The sequence below is a fragment of the Alexandromys fortis genome, unplaced genomic scaffold (assembly GCF_014885135.2).
Source record: "Alexandromys fortis isolate MF-2015 unplaced genomic scaffold, M_Fortis_MF-2015_v1.1 scaffold_15, whole genome shotgun sequence".
Taxonomy (NCBI): Eukaryota; Metazoa; Chordata; class Mammalia; order Rodentia; family Cricetidae; genus Alexandromys; species Alexandromys fortis.
The window spans coordinates 6555384-6575561 of NW_026067911.1; the positions used below are offsets into that span (position 1 = coordinate 6555384).

Sequence of the window (20178 nt, forward strand, 5' to 3'; positions counted from 1 at the left end):
TCCATCTCCGAGCCAGTATTCTATCCCTCAGGCCTGGTGAACAAGGCTTCCTGCTATGTCTCTCTGTTCCACTTACTCAGGTGACATCATCAGTAGCATGAGGGTTTGCTCACCTCAAAATTATCAGCTTTAGCCAGACAGTTAGGCTTAGGCCTTCACACTTAGCTACTCCAGAGACTGAGACAGTTCCAGGTCCTCCTGAACTACCCAGCATCTTCAAGGCCAGCCTGAGCTATGGCCTTGCTTCGACATTTAAAAACACAGAAAAAGGTAGAGCACTTGCCATGTGCTGTGGTTTGAATGTGTAATGCTCCCACAGGCTCGTGTGCTGCAACACTTGGTTCCCATCTGGTGGTACTTTTTTGGGGTGGTTCTAGAACCGTTATGGAGTAGAGCCTTGGCGAAGGAGGTTCGTCACTGTGAAGTGGGTCTTTCATATTACAGCCAGCCTCAGTTACATCCTGGCCTCTGCTTCTTGATCCACCAGGATAAGCAAATGGCTTCATATTACTGTCACACATAACCTCATTTGGAGGTAAGCACTCCTTGAGAGGCCCTGTCTCCAAATACAGTCACATGCTGCAGCACTCGGGTCCTTTGGGATTTAACATCTGAGCTCACAGATATAACTTGGCTCTTAGCACCATCTTAGTAGTTGAGCTTTGTGCTTTGCTGGAGTATTTATTCAGATACCCTGACTAGTTGTTACAGCTGGGCCTGATTCTCTTCTGTTCCGAAGAACAAATGAACTTCTCAAGGCAAACCCTGGTGCATAATCCCCTAGCCACTAGGTCCCTAGGAGGCAGAAGCATAGGATAGGAAACCGAGTATTTGGGCGGTAATGGTAAACAGCAAAGCGTTCTAGGAATAGGATTGAGAAAACTGAGGAAAGAGTAGCAGCCTGAGGAGTAACTGAGGCACCGCATGGAAGAGCAGCGATGGCCATCAGCTGCAATGGCGTATCTGCATCTCTCAGAGCTGTGCTCTATGGGAGAACTATGCTCCCTTCAGGAGAGCTTCACGTGTTAGCTTCTTAGACCAGATCCTACCTCATTTGTTACCTATGGCTGCTTTTTTCATGGCAATGGCCGATGCCCATCAAAGCCTCAAGCTTTTATTATTTAGCCCTGGGGTTTTATTTCTATTTTTATTGTGATTTCTTGACTATGGTGTTACTGCTGTTCCCACTATTAAATCTAATATAATAAGCTCAAAGCTTTTACTCCTCAGCCTTTTGTGCATGGGCAAAATTGCTATCTCCAGACTGATCTCTTAAAGTGTTTATTATCTAATGTCATGTGATACATCGGAAGCACATTTCCCACTAAATGCATGGAAGAAAAAATGGTGATACTAACTTATTTATCTGTTTATTATACTAGAGTGTCTTAGGGTTTCTATTGCTGTGAAGAGACTCCATGATCACAGCAACTCTTATAAAGGAAAACATTTAATTGAGGTGGTGGCTTACAGTCTCAGAGGTTCAGTCCATTACCATTATGGTGGGGAGCGTAGCAGTATGCAGGCAGAAGAAGGAGCTGAGATTCCTACATCTTTTTTGTTGTTGTTGTTGTTGTTTTGTTTTTCGAGACAGGGTTTCTGTCTTGAAACTAACTGTTCTGAAGCTCCCTCTGTAGACCAGACTGTCTTCAAATTCACAGAGGTCTGCCTGCCTCTGCCTCCTGAGTACTGGGATTCCTACATCTTGATCAGCAGGCAACAGGAAGTGAACTGAAGCACTGGGTGTGCCTTGAACATATACCAGACCTCAAAGCCCACCTCCACACTTCCTTCAACAAGGCCACACCTCCTCATAGTGCCACTCCCTTTGGGAACTGCTTGAATTCGGGGCCTCGTGCATTCTGGTGTATTGACTACTTCTCACTGTGACAAAATGCCCTATGCAAAGCAGCCAGAGGGAGGAAGGGTTTGTTTGAGCTTTCCGTTTGGGGACCTCGTACAGTATACCAGGGCAAGGATGCATTGTGGGGGGAGTGGCCTGTGACTGTGGCGGCAAGGAAGTCAAGCTGTTTGTTTATTTGGAGGCACATGGGGAAAAACAGAATGGTTAGGTCAAAATCAGGGCTATAACCCATAAAACACCTCTCAGCCCCCCCCCCCCCCCCCAGCAACCCACATCATCTAATGATGCTTCAGCTCCTAAAGGTTGTTCCACCTTCCACGACAGTGTCACCAGCTGGAGACTGTTCGAACACATGGATCTGTGGGGCATTCCACATTCAAACCCTAACCTCCTACCTGTGGCTCCCATTGGCTCCCAGACATCTCACGTCACAACGTGCATTCAGTCCAACTTCAAAAACCATCATCAAAAAACCAACTTCAAAAACGGGCAGAGCAAGGAAAGACTGCACTCAGGCAAGATAAAACCCAGCAGGGAAAACAGACTCCCGTCTGGTATCCAGGACTACAATAGGCTTGGGTGGTCCCACCTGTCCTGCCCTGCGGCCCAAAGCGTACGGCCTTTCTCTTGGCTACGCTTAAAACCTGCACCTCTCCTTGGCAGGGGGCCCACATCCCGGGCATCTATTTTACCCTAGGCTCTCCACTACACAGCCAGGCTACCCTGGCAGCAGAGCTTTACACAGCGGCCCCTGGGGGGCACCTTACAGTGAACTTGCCCAGCTGCACCTTGCCTAGCCTCTGTGGCTTTCTGGAGCATCAGGTCCCTGTTAACTCTATGTCTAGGAGGCAGGGCCTCCAGCACAGCGCTGAGAATGTCTGTGGAGGGGCCGTCTTGATTGTTAGGCCATCTTCTCCTTCTTGAATGGACCCTGATGGAGGCCATCGCTTTAAAAAAAAGATTTATTTATTTATTATGTATACAACATTCTGCCTCTATGTATACCTGCATGCCAGAGGGGGGTGCCAGATCTCATTACAGATTGGTTGTGAGCCACCATGTGGTTGCTGGGAATTGAACTCAGGACCTTTGGAAGATCAGCCAGTGCTCTTAACCACTGAGTCATCTCTCCAGCTCCTCCTTGAATGGATCCTGGAAGAGGCTATCCGCTCCTTCTTGAATGGAAGCACTTCTCATTTCACCAATCAGAAACCTTCAGATATCGCTCCAGGAAGTCACCTTGTACCCTAACTCCCTTCTGTTTCATAGCTCATCCTTGAACACCAGGAGAAGTGTACCCTTCTCCTGGGGTAAAGTGAGAGAGACAGAAGAAATATTCTTTCCTGTGGCTGTCAAGGAGAAGACAGGCTCAAAAGTCCAGCCTCTGGCCTCTCAGAAGATTGGTTGCAGCCTGGAATATCAGGAAGTCTGTTGGGATGGGGAAGTCTGTAGATACCTTAGCAAGGAGAGAACGTTAGGAGAGAACAAATACTAGGATCAAAAACCCTGCTGTAGGAAGAGAAGCCATCTGAACCTGGGAGCGTTGCAGTTTGATTGGGTTCACAGGGAGCTGGTGTTTCCCTGTTGTTTCTTTTACTGAGGGTTGAACCCAGAGCCCCAGACAGGCTTTAGGATGTTATCGCAAATCCAAGTTAGTGGTTTTTTGCTAGACTTTTCCACCCAATTTTACCAGCAAAGTAATATTCCTATGCAGGCCATTTCTTTGGTTGGTTGTGTATGTGCCTTGCAATTCATTTTTCTTGGAAGGCACCCCAAGGGATTGCGTTACCCAGGGTAGCTTTTTTCTCCATTTGTTCATGAAATTTAAAGGAAAAACAGTTGGGATATCTGTTTGGTTACACCTACTTTGAATATTTTCCAGACCTAAGTTACTTTTGGCCGTGTTTAATGAGGTAGAACTGGAGAGCTTTTGTGTTTCCGAGTTCCGGAGAACCTGGGCCTGTGTACCGCTTCCACAAGGGGACGGGTGTTCCCGGAGGGAGCACTTTTTTTTCTGGAAGGAGCCTAACACACCCCTGGCTGACAGGAAGCTCGCGGTCTGCTTTCCCATGAGGCCAGGGAACAGAACCTCTCTAGGATCCTCCGGTAGGGTGGTGTTGAGGGTGGCCCACACCAGGCTGCATCTTCTCCTAGCTTGGGAGTTTAACATGGGTTCCACTCGGGTGGTCTCAACACCTTGAAAACAGATACAAGCCATTTCTCTGAGCAGGTGCATAGTCTCTTACCAGGTTCTCACGGTCATCCACACTCCAAAATGCAGTAAGAGGAGAGGGTCACCGGTGGGGGAAAAACCACTTTCTCGCTGCCCAGCTAGCTGTCTCTGCTCATCTTTGGGACTGCATCACTCTGAAAATAGAGTCATTAGATTGTGTGTTGTGAGCCTGCTTGGTGAGTGAGTCCAGGAAACTTGATTCTCTGTGAATTGTAAGATGTGGATAGGGAAATTTTAAGGAATGGCGTAAAAGAGTATAGAGGCAGCCTGGAAAGGAAACAAGAGGGAGTGTGAGGTGGTCCGAGCCCAAGAGCCATTGCTATCAAAGTCTGTCCTTCTAAGTCAGGTCTTTTTGGCCGAATGAGGACAGCCCACACAAGGTCAGAATAGACCTAGACTTGAGTGTCCCAAGAGGAAACTGAGTCAGCCCAGGCTCCCTGTAGTAGTCAGCTTCCTGCTCCTGTAACAGTCAGAGACGGTCAACACATGAGGGAAAAAGGTTGGTGTGGGCTGACAGTTTAGAGGTTCCGATCCAGGATGGGTTGATTGGTACTGTGGGAAGGTAGCGTGTTGTGGCTGGAGTGTGTAAGGAACACTGCTGCTTGCCTTAGGCCAGGGAGAAAAGAGAGTGTCCGGTGGGCATTGAAATCTTGATGCTCTCAAGGGCAAGGTCCCTAGTGGTCTGAAGATCTCCCACTTCACGCCAGCCTGGACACCCATTATTGCCAATATGTTTCTGCTATGCCCAGTTATGCCAGTGTAGGACAGAAAGGCCTCATGACGATAGCTGAAGGTTGCTGTACTGCGAAGGAAAAGCTGGGGGACTGAGTGGCAGCCCACAGAGTTAGGTTGCAGGGACGGGAAGCTGGAAGGCAGTGGTTTCTAAGAGAAAGACGGAGTCGCACTGAATGGGCAGAAGGGAGGAGCAGACACTGTTCCTGTGGAGTTAAGGAACACAGTTGTAGAAAGAGGCTCCACCAGCAGTATGGCAGATCTGGAGTGCCGTGGGCAGGGGTCCGGACGGATCCTATTGGAACAGGCAAATTGTAGGTTGCTTCCTGGTTTACAAGTTCTTCCCATGAGTCTAAAGAGTGCAGATGGGTCTTGGCCCTGGCGCTCCAACAGGTAGGGTCTGGTAACCATCTTTTTCATCGTTTGTATTAGCATGTGTTCATTCCTCAGAATGATTGGCTTCACTGTGACAGTTTCATACATGAATATGATGCACTTTCATATCTCCTGCATTATCTTTTCTTACCCTCCCCCCAACACCCACACCCCCCCCCACACCGGCCCCAGCCCTGGGCTATCCTTTCTCTCTTCCATCACAGCCCTGGGCTAAACTCTCTCTCTCTCTCTCTCTCTCTCTCTCTCTCTCTCTCTCTCTCTCTCTCTCTCTCTCTCTCTCTCTCTCTCTATCTCTCTTCCATCACAGCCCTGGGCTATCCTCTCTCTTCCATTACAATCCCATTCTGCTTTCATATTTTTGTTTATCTCTAGCTTCAGCGAATGAGAGAAAATACAATGCTCACCTTCATCTGCCTTATGCTGTAACTATCTCCAGTTCAACTCATTTTTCTGCAGATATCCTGCGTTCTCTATTATGGCTGAAGAACACTCCATGTGCGCATCCTCCATGTTTTCTTTGTCCATTAGTTTAGTGGTGGGCATCTAAGCTGTCTCCACATGGGGTGCTTAGGGTTAGTGCTGTGCAGCGAGGCGGGGCGAGAGTACAGTGGGAGACAGAGAACAGGGCCTGCAGTGAAAACTTTGTAAACACTGGGGATAGAAACAAAGGCACTTGCAGCTGCGAGGGAGCTACACAAGCAGACCATAAAAGGCTTTGAGAAGCCAGGCCAGTGATGGCAGCCTTGCTGGCTCGCTTCCATGTGAACTTTCCCGTTTGGGAAACACACTCTAGGTCCTATTCCTTGTTTCATAGTCTTGCTTTAATACATTGCTTCTGGTGCAGCTCCTTCAATAGTCTGAGGTGTAATTAGGGTGGTTGATAACAAGCCAGCCCTATTTCAGGAACTCCAAACCATCCGAGACAAGGTGATAACCAAGAACCCTGCAGCTGCAGTTGGTGATTGTGAGACCCAAGAGCTCCACATAGCTAACAGCACTTGAGATCCCTGCAACATCAGAGAAGGCAACACCAGCCAAAGTCTAATTGCCATCAGGGAGTCAAGGTCAAGACTAACAGTGCTAGGGAGCTTAATGTGATTGATTGGCAGCAAGCTACCTGCAAGGTGGGAAGAGAGGAACAGTAGCCGAGTGATTGGCAGCCAAGAGATAGTCAGAGTCAATATACCAGAGTCAGAGGTGGGCAGAGGAGTCACAGGCAGTCATAACTGAGTGGATAGCACATGAGTAATGCATGACCATGCCCTTGTGCTTGGGGGACAGGCCTGCTATACAGTAGGACCCTCCCCCATTGACTCAGCCCGTAATAGCTCAGAGGAAAAGAACAATCTCAGTAGAAATGACCTCAGCCTTCAGGCAGCTTCTGCCATGGTCCTACAAAAACCACCAGATGAAGGAAATCCAGCAGCCATTTCCTATCCCCTCCCACTCAGCTTTTCTCACTTTTATTTTTTTCCATAACTCTTAATAAAGCTTGCCCCACTTTGCATAGGAGAGTCCTTCTCTTTCATCTTCATTTGTGTAAAACAATGAACTCTGATCCACTGTCCCAGGTCAGTCTTTGGTGACCATCGGTGGCTGGCACCTGAGGCCCTTAGCTCAGTGATTTAAGCTAAGTAATGAAAGATCGAATTAGTCTCACGGACCCTGCATCGTTAGCTTGGGTATGCAGAGCTTTCTAAGGCATGCCTAGTCTGATCCCTTTGGGTGTGCTAGCTGTCTTTTGAGGTTTGTTTGCTTTTGTTTTGTTTTTTTAATATTCAGACTAATATGCATTCCGAACAACATTAGACCCACCCATGCAGCCCCCATTTATCACTGTCTTTTGTTGATGTTCTGTTTTCTTGGTTGCTTTTTTCTTCATGTGCAAATGACCATCGCCTTAGACCCAGACAGTAGGATGCTCCAGGACAGGCTTGGGAAAGTAGGACACAGGGTGTGAATTGAGCAACATTCTACCTGTGTATATATTTCTGGTCTTAGGATAATTTATTTGCAAGGGTGAGTTTTCCTCTCACCTGAAATAGTTCGGCTCGAAGCATCTCTGACGGGATGATTTGAGAAGTGGGGCAGGGTAGAGAGGACTCGGAAAGGATGATTTAAACTGAGGATAAGCAGGTTAAGGGAAGTAGACCTGGGAGTAGTTGGGGTTTGGGGGCACAGAAAAGAAGCGAAGAGCGAGCAAGCGGGATGTGGGTGGAAGCGTGCTTACTCAGGCTCTTGAGCCTTCCGTGTTTAGTGCTCTTGGCTCTGTCTTCACAGTGGCTACAACTGTGACCGGAGGGGAGCAGTGAAAGAAAACAGTGATTTGTTCTCACAGCCGGGGAGCGAAGAGAGCCCGCCCCCTGCCCCTATTCCCGCCCTTGTGGTTTCGGGCTCCTCAGCTAGGGTGGAAGTGTCTGTAGTGGAGCCAGGAGAATTTGCCATTCTCCTCCTGCGCCTATTTTATGGCATTTTAAGAAAATTTTATAAGCTCCAGCAGTTGCCTCTGCCCACTCTAGAAATGGAGTCAAGTCAGGAAAGCCGCCTCAGCGGGAGATGCCTCTCAAGTCTTGGGGTTCTCTTCCATCCTCCCAACCCCGGCCAAAGCCCAAGGTGAACAATTGCCTGGGTCAAAGCATGCCCTTTTGTTTTTGTAGTATAATTCTTAAAAAGTATATTAAAATGGACACATAATTTCACATATCTATGGAGTACATGTTCACAACATAAAGGTGGACAGTAGTCATGGGACCTGGAAGAGCATGGAAGGACCCAGGCGATGGCTACTGGGGTAGAGCTGGATGCTGGGTAGAAGGGCTGGCGTCTCGGGTACCTGCGGCGGGCATGGATTAACTGCATAGTCTCAGTTGTCTGGGACAGAAATGCTGCGTTCCTAACAGAAAGGAATGTTAACTATGTGAGGTGATGGTTTTGCCAGTCGCTTCTCTCCATCTGTATGGCGCTGGCGTGTCACGTGACTTGCTGCGTGTGTGACTTTTTCCATGTGCTCTGAAGAAGGCCTACAGATGCCAGGATTTTGTTACCTGAGTGTTTCATATATGTAGACTATGGTATCTATATATCTTTAACCATTCATCTGCCAGTGACACCTGAGGCGAATCCACATCTTGCTGTTGTAAACAGTGCAGCTATAAACTTGCTAGTGATGGCATCTCTGGCACACTGGCTCTCCCTGCGGGCGTAGGTCTCGGGGTGGGATCGCTGCACTCTACGGGGCAGAGGGTCTGGTGTTTGGAGAACTCCCTTTCAGTTGTCCGTGTGACTGAGCTAATTTGTGTTCCCTTCCTTGGTATAAGAGCTTCACTTTCTCCATATCCTTGTTATTTTTTATCCTTTTGATAGAACCCAAGGCACAGGTTTTGCGAATTCCAAGGGGACCTAATCCTTAATGGATGGTATCTCAAGATGCCATCAAGAAGGATAGCATGGCATGCCTCCTGGAGGCACCTGGCTGTGGTTCCGTACCCAGCCACCGAGGAAGGTGAAAATGCTCGGCTCTGACTCCAGGACACTGTGGCCTTGAGCGTGGTAATTTACCAAACTGGCTCCTGCTTCCTTGATGGTTATGGAAAAACTCAAGACTGCATGACCCTGGGCTGGGATCTAGGGACTTTGGTCTTTGAAAGCTCACAGGTGGAGGGAAAGGAGTGAAATGGGCCACAGAAAAGAATATTCCTACATTAGACAGGCTCTGGGGCTGGCCTGGGGGTACTAAGTGCGCTTCTGTATTAGAAAGCCTAGAAACTAGACCATCATCTCAACTGCGGGTTCACGGGACTCGGGGAGCTGCTGTCTTTGGCAGGGTTGGGTGGGGGAGTGGAGGTGGAATGCATTGCTTGGCTGCAGGTGCTGCCTCTCTGCCCTGCCCTCACTTCCGTCCACACTTGTCTGGCCTCACTGGCTCTCCTCGTGAGGCTGTCACCTCTTCATTTGTGCAGCTACTATGTTGTCATGGATATCAGCCTAATAACCGCAGCGGTTTGAATAACCCAAAGGCTCGAATATTTAAATGCTTGGGTCTCAGTTGGTGGAACTGTTTGGGAAGGATTAGGAGGTGTGGTCTTGTTGGGGGATGTCACCGGGGTAAGCGTTGAGGTTTTAAAAGTCTCACCATTCTCAGATGGCTCTCTCTGCCTCGTGGTTTTGTCTTACGAGGTGAGCTCTTAGTTGCTGCTCCAGCACCGCACCTGTCTGCCTGCGGCCATGCTCCCCACCATGATCGTCATGGACTCATCCTCTGAAACTATAAGCCCTGTATGAATTCTTCCTTCTGTGAATTGCCTTCATCATGGTGTTTCTTCATAGCAATAGAAAAGTCACTAAGATAATAACCCAAGCAGAGTCCTTAGGATGGTTCTGTCTCATGCTGCGTTCTTGTTGGACTTTTTATCCTGGAATCTCCCTTCTAGAGTCTGGTGCCTCACTGTTCCCAGTGCCGTATTAGCCTATTGCTGTGTCACAGAGATCTCTAAGCCCAGCTCCCTAAAGTAAGCATTTCATTGTTAATCAGGGCGGATGGTGCTCAGCTGTGCCAGGTGCGGCTCTGCTTGCTCACGGTTCTTACACCGCCGCAAACACACACGCCCTCCCCCATGACATCTGAAATGGCTTTTCTTATGTCTGGCACCTTGACAGGGCAATGGGAGCCCAAGGCTCTCCTTGCTCATGAGGCCTTTCGCTGAGGTGGGTCTGGGTGTCCTTACAGAGTGTCTGATCTGAAGAGCAGAGGTTCAGAGAGTGAGGATGCTCACACGACGTCTGCCTTCATCCCTCTGACTAAATCTCACAGCGTGTCAGGACCATGTCAAGTGTGGGGAGGATGATAATAGTGCAGAGCCCAGGGGTTCTGGTTCAGTGCAGCCCTGGGGCACGGCTGTTAGGGGCCATTCAGAGGCCCCCTCCCCTGTCTGAAAGCATGTCTATGTGGGTATACCTGTGGTAGCTCTGTTACAGACACTGCTAATGTACCAAGGGCTAACGAGCAGTGCTGCCATTGAAACAGGAATTCTAGGCTGTCCCCATGTCGCTCTTGACATGACCAGCGTGAATTCCCCATCGAAGCAGAAACTCCAGGCTGTCTCCATGTCTCTCTTGACATGACCAGCGTGATGTCTGTCCCCTTTCGTCTTCTCATTCTTTACCCACACGCAGACTTCATGGAAGCCAGGCATTCCGTCCAGTGTTGGACACTCTCTGGCACCATCAAAATCACGTGTGTTCTCTAACACTTGAGAAAAACTGTTGTAATCCCCAGTACCGATTCTTCGAATGCTTTCAGTTCAATAAGAAAGTTGACGAGCATCCATGATCAGGAATGTGCTAGGACCCAGCAATACTGTGAGGCCATATTTTCAAAGAGCTTGAAGTGTCTTTATAGTTCTGATTATATAAAACTCACTCTTCCTGTCCCACACCTCAGGAACCTCGCTTTTCTTTTTCTACTCTGTTTATAGAACTCAAATCTAGAGTCTGTCATCCATGCCCCCAGAGCCAGAATAAAGAAGTGACAGAGTACCTCAGTGAGCCACAATGTAGGGGAAAAAACATTTATTAATAGGGGCTTGCAGTTCCAGAGGGGACAGGGGCATCATGGTGGGAAAGGAGGGGTGTGAGGCCTCACCTGGCAGTCAGGAAGGCGACATCATACCTCATCTGCACACAAGAAGCAGAACAGGAAGTAGGGGCAGACTGTAAGTCCTCAAAGCCTGCCCCCAGTGACCTGTTCCCAAGGAAGGTTCCACCTCATGTATGTTCTGTAACCTCCCAGATAGCATCCCCAGCTGGGAGCCAAGTGTTCAAACATGTGAATCTATGGGGTGTTTCACATTCAAACCACAACGTGAAGGAAGTTACTTAAGAAAGTTGACAAGCATCCATGTTCAGGAATGTGCTAGGATCCAGCAATACTGTGAGGCCGTCTGAAAACCCTGAAGGCTGAATGGGAAGAGAGGTTATTTTGTGGCTTTGCCTGTTACCAAGGATTAAGGAGGAAGCAGAAGAAGGAGGCCAGAAGTAAGATGGCTCCAGCATTCCTGTGCCTTTTCTGCTGACCGCCGGACTCCCGCCTCAGCGGGTCTGTTTCTGTAGCTGGCGTTTCTGGGGGAGTGTGCCGTGGTACTGAGCTAGGTACACAGAGGGTGCTCCATCAATGCTGTGCGAAGGATACAGGCAAAGCCAAATCAGAGTCAAGCTCTTACAAACACAAGCAGGCAACGTGGAGGCAAAGCAAGGGGAGGCTGCCTGTAAGTTTTCTTCATCTTCACGCAGCCTTGCTGTACCTGGGACTGAGGCTGTGCCTGAGTCTGTGAGGGCTTAGCTAGTGATGCTGCAGACACGAGTGCTTCCTCCTGCTCCTGGGGAACACAGGAAAGGCAATCTAGCCTGCCTCTTCTCTTGTAGATCTCTGAGACTTCGGGACCAGACAAGATAAATATAGAACAACACAAGACTTTATATAGTAGACCTCCAGGCTAGTGCGAGTCTAACAAGTTTAACCATAGGCTGTTGGTCCTAGTCTGTGAGCGTCAGCTGTGTGTGTGACAAGATGGCATGGCGTCTCCCTTCAAGCTGCCAGCATGAGGAGTCAGCCTGCTGACAGTCAGCTCCAGGCCACTGCAGCAGAGGGGAGAATGGTTATCTCAGCCCTGCCAAAGAGGAGGCCATTTCTTCCTGGAGACTTTGAGGCAAGAAAGCATTTTTCAAGCTCTCTCCTGCATCTACCCAGTGTCTCTCACAAAACGAAGGACGAAGGAGGTTTTCCCTGCAAGGGCCTCGGAAATCTTGGAGCCGGACCTCGGGCTCTTGGCAGGGAGCAGGGTTTTCCAGAGTGGGGCTCGTCAGTGATTGAGGGACGTGCTGCAGGGCTATTTTCATGAGAGTCAAATAAAACTCTCTTGTCTCCAGGCTGCTTTGGAAGGTGTTTTCCTAATGATTTCCCCAGTCACACAGAATGGCTGTTCAGTTGCTGGAACACGTTGGGCAGCTTCCCGTCTACCCACACCACTCTGCTGTTCTGGAGCCGCCTGCATTGAGTTTTGTAGATGAATGTTGATTCTAATCCAGAAGGAAGTGCCAGGAACACAAACAGCCCAGCTAACTGGCACTTACCCGAGGGGAGGTCCGGGGCCAGCCAAACCGCTTGCATTATCTCCCCGGAACCCTTACCCAACTCTGAGAGAAGACGCAGGCACTGTGGAAGTGTCCAAGAGCATTTCAAAAGGGAAGAAAGAGCTGCCAGGAAAGGCAGGAGTCGGTCCTCTCTTGGGTACATTGGATCCGTTGCTTGCAGCTTGTGTTTCTGGCTAATATCTTTTGAGCCTCGTATGAGTTTAAGATATCCTAGCTTTTAATGAAGGGTTTCAAACATATTGGTGACCACAGCTAAATGCCAATAGCAGATGTGTGTGTGTGTGTGTGTGTGTGTGTGGTTGGACCCTATCAAGGCTATCTGTCAGTTGGGTATTGTTTTCTACAGTGTCAGAGTTCCCACTGTGCGTTCCTACTCTTTAGTCGTAACCACAAGCATTCTTCACTGTTAAGTGTTTCCTGTGTGGCCCCATCTGTGCTTTTGTTGCTCGATTTTAAGTTAATTAGGAGCCATTGGTTTTTAGGAGAGGGTTCAGGTTCACAACATTAGGAGGAAGACCTAGAGATGTCTCACAATCTCCCCTCCATCCATAGCCTCTCCATCATTGGCATCTTACACTGCGCTCAAACCTTGGTCACAGTAAACCCACACTCATCACTGACACTGAGTCTGCCTTTCGTGTTAGCGAAGGTGCTGTGCATTGCAGGGCTTTGGACAGATGCAGTGTGACACCATTTCTGTCACATGCGGTCATCTCACTGACCTGGGAATCCTGAGCCCTACATATTTACCCCAGTCTCCCATGGTCACAACCCCTCTTCCTCCCTTTCCGCGCGGTTCTAATGCTTCCCATAGTTGGTCACTCATTTCTTTTTAGTTCTGAGTTTTATTCCATTGCCTGGATGTAGGATGTACCGGTTTGTTCTGTGATTAATATAAAGATATCATGCCTGCAGTCACGTTGTAGCATAAATGAAGTTGCAGTGAGTAGCTCAAAGTTTTCAACTTGTTTGGAGGTGCTACTCACTTCTGGTACAAGTACTTTTGTGTCCTTGAATGCTGAGACAACCAAAGGGATTGGCAAGGAATTTTCAAGAATTAATTTATATCACAAAATGAAACTTTAAAACTACCAGCCATTGTTTTCAGCGATTATGTTCCTCGGCTGCTGGTAGCTGCCAACCCTGACTAACACTCTGACTTCACATGGTTTATTCCTGTGAGGACTACTGACTTGCTCAGGGCCTCCTGTTGCTGGGCTTCTCAGACAAGGGAGCCTGTGTGCACCCACAGCTTCCTAAGGCCTCTTCCGGAACACACTGCCTTCAGGTAGCCCAAGCGTGCTGTGTGCAGCGTGTGTGAAGAATGTGTGGGGATCAACTGTTCTGAAGCCACCAGAGAAGGTTGCTTCACCAAGGGGTTGGTTACTACTAAAAGTTTTTAAACACCCAGCTGTCTGAGACACAGGAAGTCTTCTTGTTGACCCTTAACCCCCAACCCTGAACCTCCTGAAGCTAACATAGCAACACATGGGAGCAAAGAGGTGTCTGAACCACAGCTCCCTTCTGCCTGGCCCTTGTTGTCTCGGGTGAAAGCAGAGCCCATAGAACAGAGGCGAAGGAAACTGAGAATCCATGGTGAGTTCTGGATAATTGAGGGCTTAATAAGTAGAATAAGCCATCGGGGAGATAAAAAAAACCCACAACGACACATTCATTTTATATATATTTCTATGAAGGTAGGAAAGATGAAATCATTAAAATGTATATAATCAACTAAAACTTCTGACCAGAGTCTGTATTATGTTGTGCTTTTGTGACCAGCATGTGTTTAAGGACCTGCATTCAGGTTGCTCTTTCTGCAGGAGCAGAGCCCCTCTATCTAAACGGAGCCTGGCGGAGGTCTTTGGGTAGCAATGGCTCTAGGACAAGACAATCTACAGGCCATGGGGGCAAAGCCTTTGGTCTGGGTGTGACTCTGGCCCTGATTCCCCACTTCTTTCCCTTCTCCTTCTAATGGAAACTGAAGCCAGTAGAAAAATAATACCTAGAGGAAACTTCCTGCCTCGTGTGACATAACTGCTCTCAAAGAATCTCTAGACCTTATGCCCAGATACAAAACGTTGATTATTAAACTGTAAATCGAGATTCTGAGCAATTGACTAATTTTTTTATGTTAAATTTTAAACTTTGGGAGAGCTGAAGATGAATTCAGATGCAGTGGTAAGGAACAATGTAGATTTCATCTCCTACCCAGCCACAATGCTGATGTCAGCACAGTGAAGACATAGGCTACTCCTGTCTTAGTTCTTTTCCTGTGGCCGTGATAAAATACCCTGAAACAAGCAACTTAAGAGAAAGGGTTTCTTTTGGCTCACAGTTGAAGAGATACAGTTCATAGGGCAGGGAAGACATGAGAAGATGGGGAAGGCATGGTGGCAGGACCAGAGGCTGGATGGTCACATTGCAGCCACACCCAAGAAGCAGAGGGTGAACAGGAAGTGGGGCCAGGCTCTAAAGTCTCAAGTCCTGACCCTGATGACCCACTTCCTCCAGCGAGGCTCCATTCCCTAAGTGTCCCACAACCTTTTCAATAGCTGGGCCCGAGTGTTGAAATACACAAGCCCATGAGGACAATGCACCAAAACCACAGTTCCACCATCACAGGGCCCCTCTGCTCGCTGTCATGCAGCCCAGCCAACTCCCCAGCACCGTGCCTGGCAGCTACAGTCTGTTTCCCATTACAGTGGTTCCCGGGCCACGTATTTTTAGAAACACTTTAGAAGCATTGAACACATACAGGACTAATGACTTTTATAGGGGAAGCCAGGTGTTTATTTTTAGCTTCATGTACTCGGCACTGCCTTGTTTTGCTCTTCCAGAAGACAGCGTGGGGTCCTGAAGTCTAAATTCTCGAGGTGTCAATATTACAGCTGTTTTCGCCATAAATGCCCCTGCCAGAGGCTGACAGCACTCTCTCACTTGAACTATATGACCCCCCACAAAGCCGGCCAGAGAGAGTCCATCGTGGCTGCATTTGGGGCTCTTGTATCTCTGAACTAGTCACCAAGGAAAGGGCGAGGGAAGGGCCTGGAGAGATGGCATTGTGACCGAGAACACTTGCTGCTCTCCCAGAAAACCTGAGTTCTATCCCCAGCTTCCTGCAACTCCAACTCCAGGGGATCTGATGCCTTCTTCTAGCCTCCGTGGGCACTCACATGCATATTCAAACCCTTCTCCGTATGTACACATAATTAAAAAATTGCAGAAAAGGAAGGCAAAGGAAGGATTCTCCATCAGCTCGTGACTGTGAGACAGACCAGGGTTCTCTTGTCTCTCTCTGCACTGTGTCTGCTTGAGTCTGTGTTGCATCCAGAGCTTTGGAACACCACATTCTGATTAGATGATGCCCCTGGAGATCTAGAGCCGTTGTCATGGCACACAAGCCACTGTGCCAGTGGAGGGATGAAACACTAGTGAGTCCTTGTCTCAAGGAGGAGAAGAATGGAAAATGAAGAGTTGGGCCTCTTCGGACATGTTTCTAGACTTGTACCGGCTTTTCTCTGTAGACAGATAGCCTGAGTGTGTCTACCGTAGGGAAGGGAGGGACAGCCTGACAGTGGCGCTCCTTTGAGAAACTGGGAAACTGACTTTTTGTGGATTTTTATTGATCAGAGTATCCTATAATGGCCCTGTTCTTGGCATGAATCAGATAAACAGTGTCACAGTTTTTAAATGTATAAATGAAATGGTGTACCCTAGAAGTAGGATAATTATGGCAGGAGATTCAGAATTTTAAGCATGTTACATTGTGCTAATTTTGATTAAATTTTTATGTAGATTATTATCACTGATAGTTTAATTTTATCTTGCCATTATTAGGGTTGATAACCAGAAAGAGTTAATGGGCTCCTAAGCCTATGTTCTGGCTGGGCAGTGATGGAAGAACTCAGATATCTAAGCTGCTTGACTTTCCTTTCCCCTTTTTCTGTTCCCTTCTTCCCCTGTTTTCCTCTATGACACCAACTTTAACCTTGTGTGCAAACACAATTCTTAAACTTCCTGCGTGTCTGATATGATTGATAAAATTTGGTTTTCTGGTTGAGTTATGAGTGGGGTTTGGGACAGTAGACCAGTGAAGAGTTTTTAGAAAGCCTTTTACTGAGAGGAGCCTTGCGAAGCCTCTAAGCCGAATCCGCTTACACACATGCGTGTTGTTGGGCACGCCACACACACACACACACACACACGCACAGAGCTGACAGCTTCCGTCTGCAGCAGTAGCCCGGCATGCGTTCATCATTCTTAGTTATTGACATGTTCAAGGGATCCCCAAGGCAGATCCTGATCAAAGACACACAGTGGCTCTCAGGTGAACGGTGGCCATGCTGTGCAATTTAGTTATCAGGGACTGATGAACTTTCGTTCCAAGGAGGCAAGCAGACCTGGTTTAGTTATCTGTTGACTCAGTTGCACTAGCACAGGCCACCACTCAGTGAGACACAACACGTCTTTCTGAACGAGGAAAGAACGAGTGTGTGGCTGTGCTTTGCGGTAAGGATGTCCTGTGTTATGCGACCTGTCGCTGTAGGTCAAGACTGTGACCTTGATGTATATGTAGTTTTCGCTGCTTTCAGACTGTCCGTGTGCTGTGTGAGAAGTTTTGCTTGGGTTTCAAAGACCTTGTCTGAGAAATGACTTTATTGCTGGCCCAAGTAAAGAAAACCCGCACAGCTGTCGCAAGAATGTATGTGTGTGAGGGGAGAGGCTGGCTTCATAGTTCTTGGTCACAATTTCATTTCCAGATCTTGAAATAATTGCTGGTGCGTGAGAGGCTTCTGACCCCGAGCTACTGACTGAATTATAGGAGAATGAGCAGAGGCCGTGTGCGATCGGCATTATTATTTCTGTCTCAGTTCTCCAGGGAACAGGGAGACTGAATGCTTTATGATACAGACAATGGGACTTCCTATGATAAGATAATGCACAGAGGACACATTTCCTTGATGTGTGGGATAGAAGGAAAGGTCTTACTATGTAGCGTTGACTAGCCTAGAACTCATTATGTAGACTAGGCTAACACCAAACTTGCAGAGATCTTCCTGACTTCTGAGTCCTGGGATTAAAGGTGTGTACCACCATGTATGGCCAGAAAAGAAACATTAAAAACAATGTCCCTGACATAGTTTGTAGATCATGCTTGCTCTCTCCTACAAAGTCTCTTGCCCCCTTAAATGTAAGGTTTCCTAACAAATAGGTAATTCCCCAAATAATAAAGCAAAGTAGCTAACATAGGAGGCTACGGTGCTTAAAATTAGTTTCTCTGTCTCTCTTCGTCCCCGTCCCCACGCTTTCCCAGGCAGTCTTCTGCCATAGCAGGTGTTCTCTCTGCAGGTGAGAGGGTGAGAGGAGAGGGTACCCCTGCTAAGGAGGGGGCAATGCTGCTGCAGTGTCCACCCTGGCTGTCAAATCCAGGCTTATGTTAAAAGCCACCCTCATGGTTTCCACGAGTTTCCCACGTCCGACATCCTTCCGGGTTATATTTCTGGTTATTGCAGACTAGTCTCCTCCAGGTTTGTTTGTGGTCATGGTTCCAAAGGCCTTGCGGAGGTCAAGGCTAACAGGTGCTTTTTAGCCTGTTACCCGACTTCCGAGCTGTGATGACGAGGATCTCAGGTCTCCAAGGTTCCTGGCTTCAGTGGGCTCCTTACCACTTCTGACTTCTCAGGTCGATGCTACCCAAGGGAGAGGAGTGACTTTTAAGTAACAGTTTTCTCCAAGCAAACCCCAGGCACTTTGCTATTACCATTTTTATTTTTTAAAGAAATTACATTTATTTACGTAGCAAGCCACAGGCCACACAGTATGCTTATGGAGGCCAGACAGGGACAGCTTTTGAGAGTCAGTTCTCTCCTTCCACCATGTAGGTCCTAGACTTGAACTCGGGTCCTCAGCCTCGGCAGCTTTGTTCTCCGAGTTCTCATCAGCCTGTTTTGCTGCTGTCGTTTTCCTAATGGACAGTCTGGGAGGAGGGCAGAGAATGGCCATTACCTGCTGTTACGTTAGACAGTCTTGCTAACTAACTGCGCTGGTTCTCTACTTGATCTGGAGAATCTTTACTTTGGAGTAATTTTAGATTGTGGAGCGTCATGTGATTTCACAGTGGCTCTGTACCCTTCTCTAACCCTTTCTCTAGACTGATCGCTTATGCAACGATTGCTGTTTCCAAAACTGAAAGACAGGGACGTAATAGAGTGAACTAACCCCAGCCTTATTCGGGTTTCTCCACTCCTCCCACTGGCGTCAGCTTCTCTGGTCTAGGACCCAGGCCAGGCAAGCGTATTGCATTGAGCCTCTTGATTTTTAACGTAGAAAATGGTCCCATCTGCAAATAATCATGCCTTTCCCTTAGTTTCCAAATCTGTATGCATGGGCATAGTGTGTGTATGTATGGTGTGTGAGTGTATATGGGATGTGTGTATATGTGTGGTATATGTATGGTGTATAAAGTATGTGTATATGGTTTACTTGTGATATGCATGTGTATGGTGTGTGTGTGTGGTGTATGTGTGTGTATGTGTGTGTGTGTGTGGTGTGCACTGTTTATATGTTATGCACTGTATGTGTGTGTGGTGTGTATGAGTGTAGTGTGTATATGTGTGTGTGGTATGTGTTTTGTGTGTATACTTGTGTATGTGTGTATGATGTATGTGTATGTATGTGTGTGGTATATGAGTGTGTGGTATATGTGTGCATGTATGGTGTTTGTGTGTATGTGTGTGTGGTGTGAATATGTGTGTATATGTGTGTGGTGTATGTGTACGTGTATGGTGTGTGTATGGTGTATGTGTGTGGTGCATGTGAGTGTGGTGTGTATATGTGTATGTATGTGTGTATATGTGCATGTATGTGTGTGTGGTGTATTTGTGTGTATGGTGTATGTGTATGTATGTGTGTGGTATATGTGTGCATATATGGTGTTTGTGTGTATGTGTGTGGTGTGTATATGTGTGTGTATGTATGTATTTGGTGTATGGTGTGTATATGGTGTATGTGTGTGTGGTGCATGTGTGTGTGGTATGTATATGTGTATGTATGTGTGTGTGGCGTGCACTGTACTCTTGTCCCAGATGGACTGAACGACTTCTCTCCTGTAGGTTCAGCTCGCTCTGTTCCTCCCACACACATGAGCTCTGTGGATTCTGTTCATTCCCTTTGATTAGTGCTTGCTTCGCCCTCTCCTGAGGGTGTCACCCACTTTACAGTTCCCATCTGCTTTGGTGCAGCCTGTGCTCCCCAGGAACCCACTACACTGACAGTGAGTGTGTCTTGTGTGAGGTGCACATTTCTGTAACTGGTCATCTGGGATTTCCTATGTGTGCTCTGATGTCAGTGTCATTGGGAACGTCTTTCTGCCGTCTCTAGTCACCTAGCCTTTAGCCGTCTCCCAGCTATTCGAACAGAAAAGTGCCCGCGTCGCTCCTCTGAGCTCTCTGCCTCCCTTTTCCTTCTTTTCCTTCCCTTCTCCTCTGTCTCCACTCATGAATCCTCTCATCCGTGTTGACTACAGTTCAGCTCACGGGTCCTTCTGAACTCTCTTTCCCTGATCGCATGGCATACTAGGAAGCTCCTTGACACCGAATCCGGAGCAGCCTCGGTCCCCGGCACACATCTCCTCATGCAGCCAGGCCTGACCGCCTCACACTCCATCAGTGGGCCAGGCCTTCCAGCTTCGTCCTTTCTGCCGTAGATCTTCTATGAGATGCTCTCTTGTTGGTTATCTCTTCCTGAGCAACTGTTACTTCCTTTTCCATCCAGTTTTCCCGGTTCCCAGGAAACCTCTGAT

General features: G+C 47.9%; 1 protein-coding gene and 1 long non-coding RNA gene across 2 annotated transcripts in view; one reads left to right on the forward strand and one right to left on the reverse strand.

Annotated features, from left to right (window-relative positions):
- Positions 1–20178, forward strand: part of Fgf2 (fibroblast growth factor 2) — a 51252-nt gene that overhangs the window by 14392 nt on the left and 16682 nt on the right. The window lies entirely within an intron of this gene.
- On the reverse strand, positions 2023–5825 carry LOC126499185 (uncharacterized). Its single transcript, XR_007591020.1, has 3 exons — positions 5630–5825; positions 4111–4231; positions 2023–2811 (listed from the first exon to the last, which is right to left on the reverse strand). It is a non-coding gene; the product is annotated as an uncharacterized lncRNA (long non-coding RNA).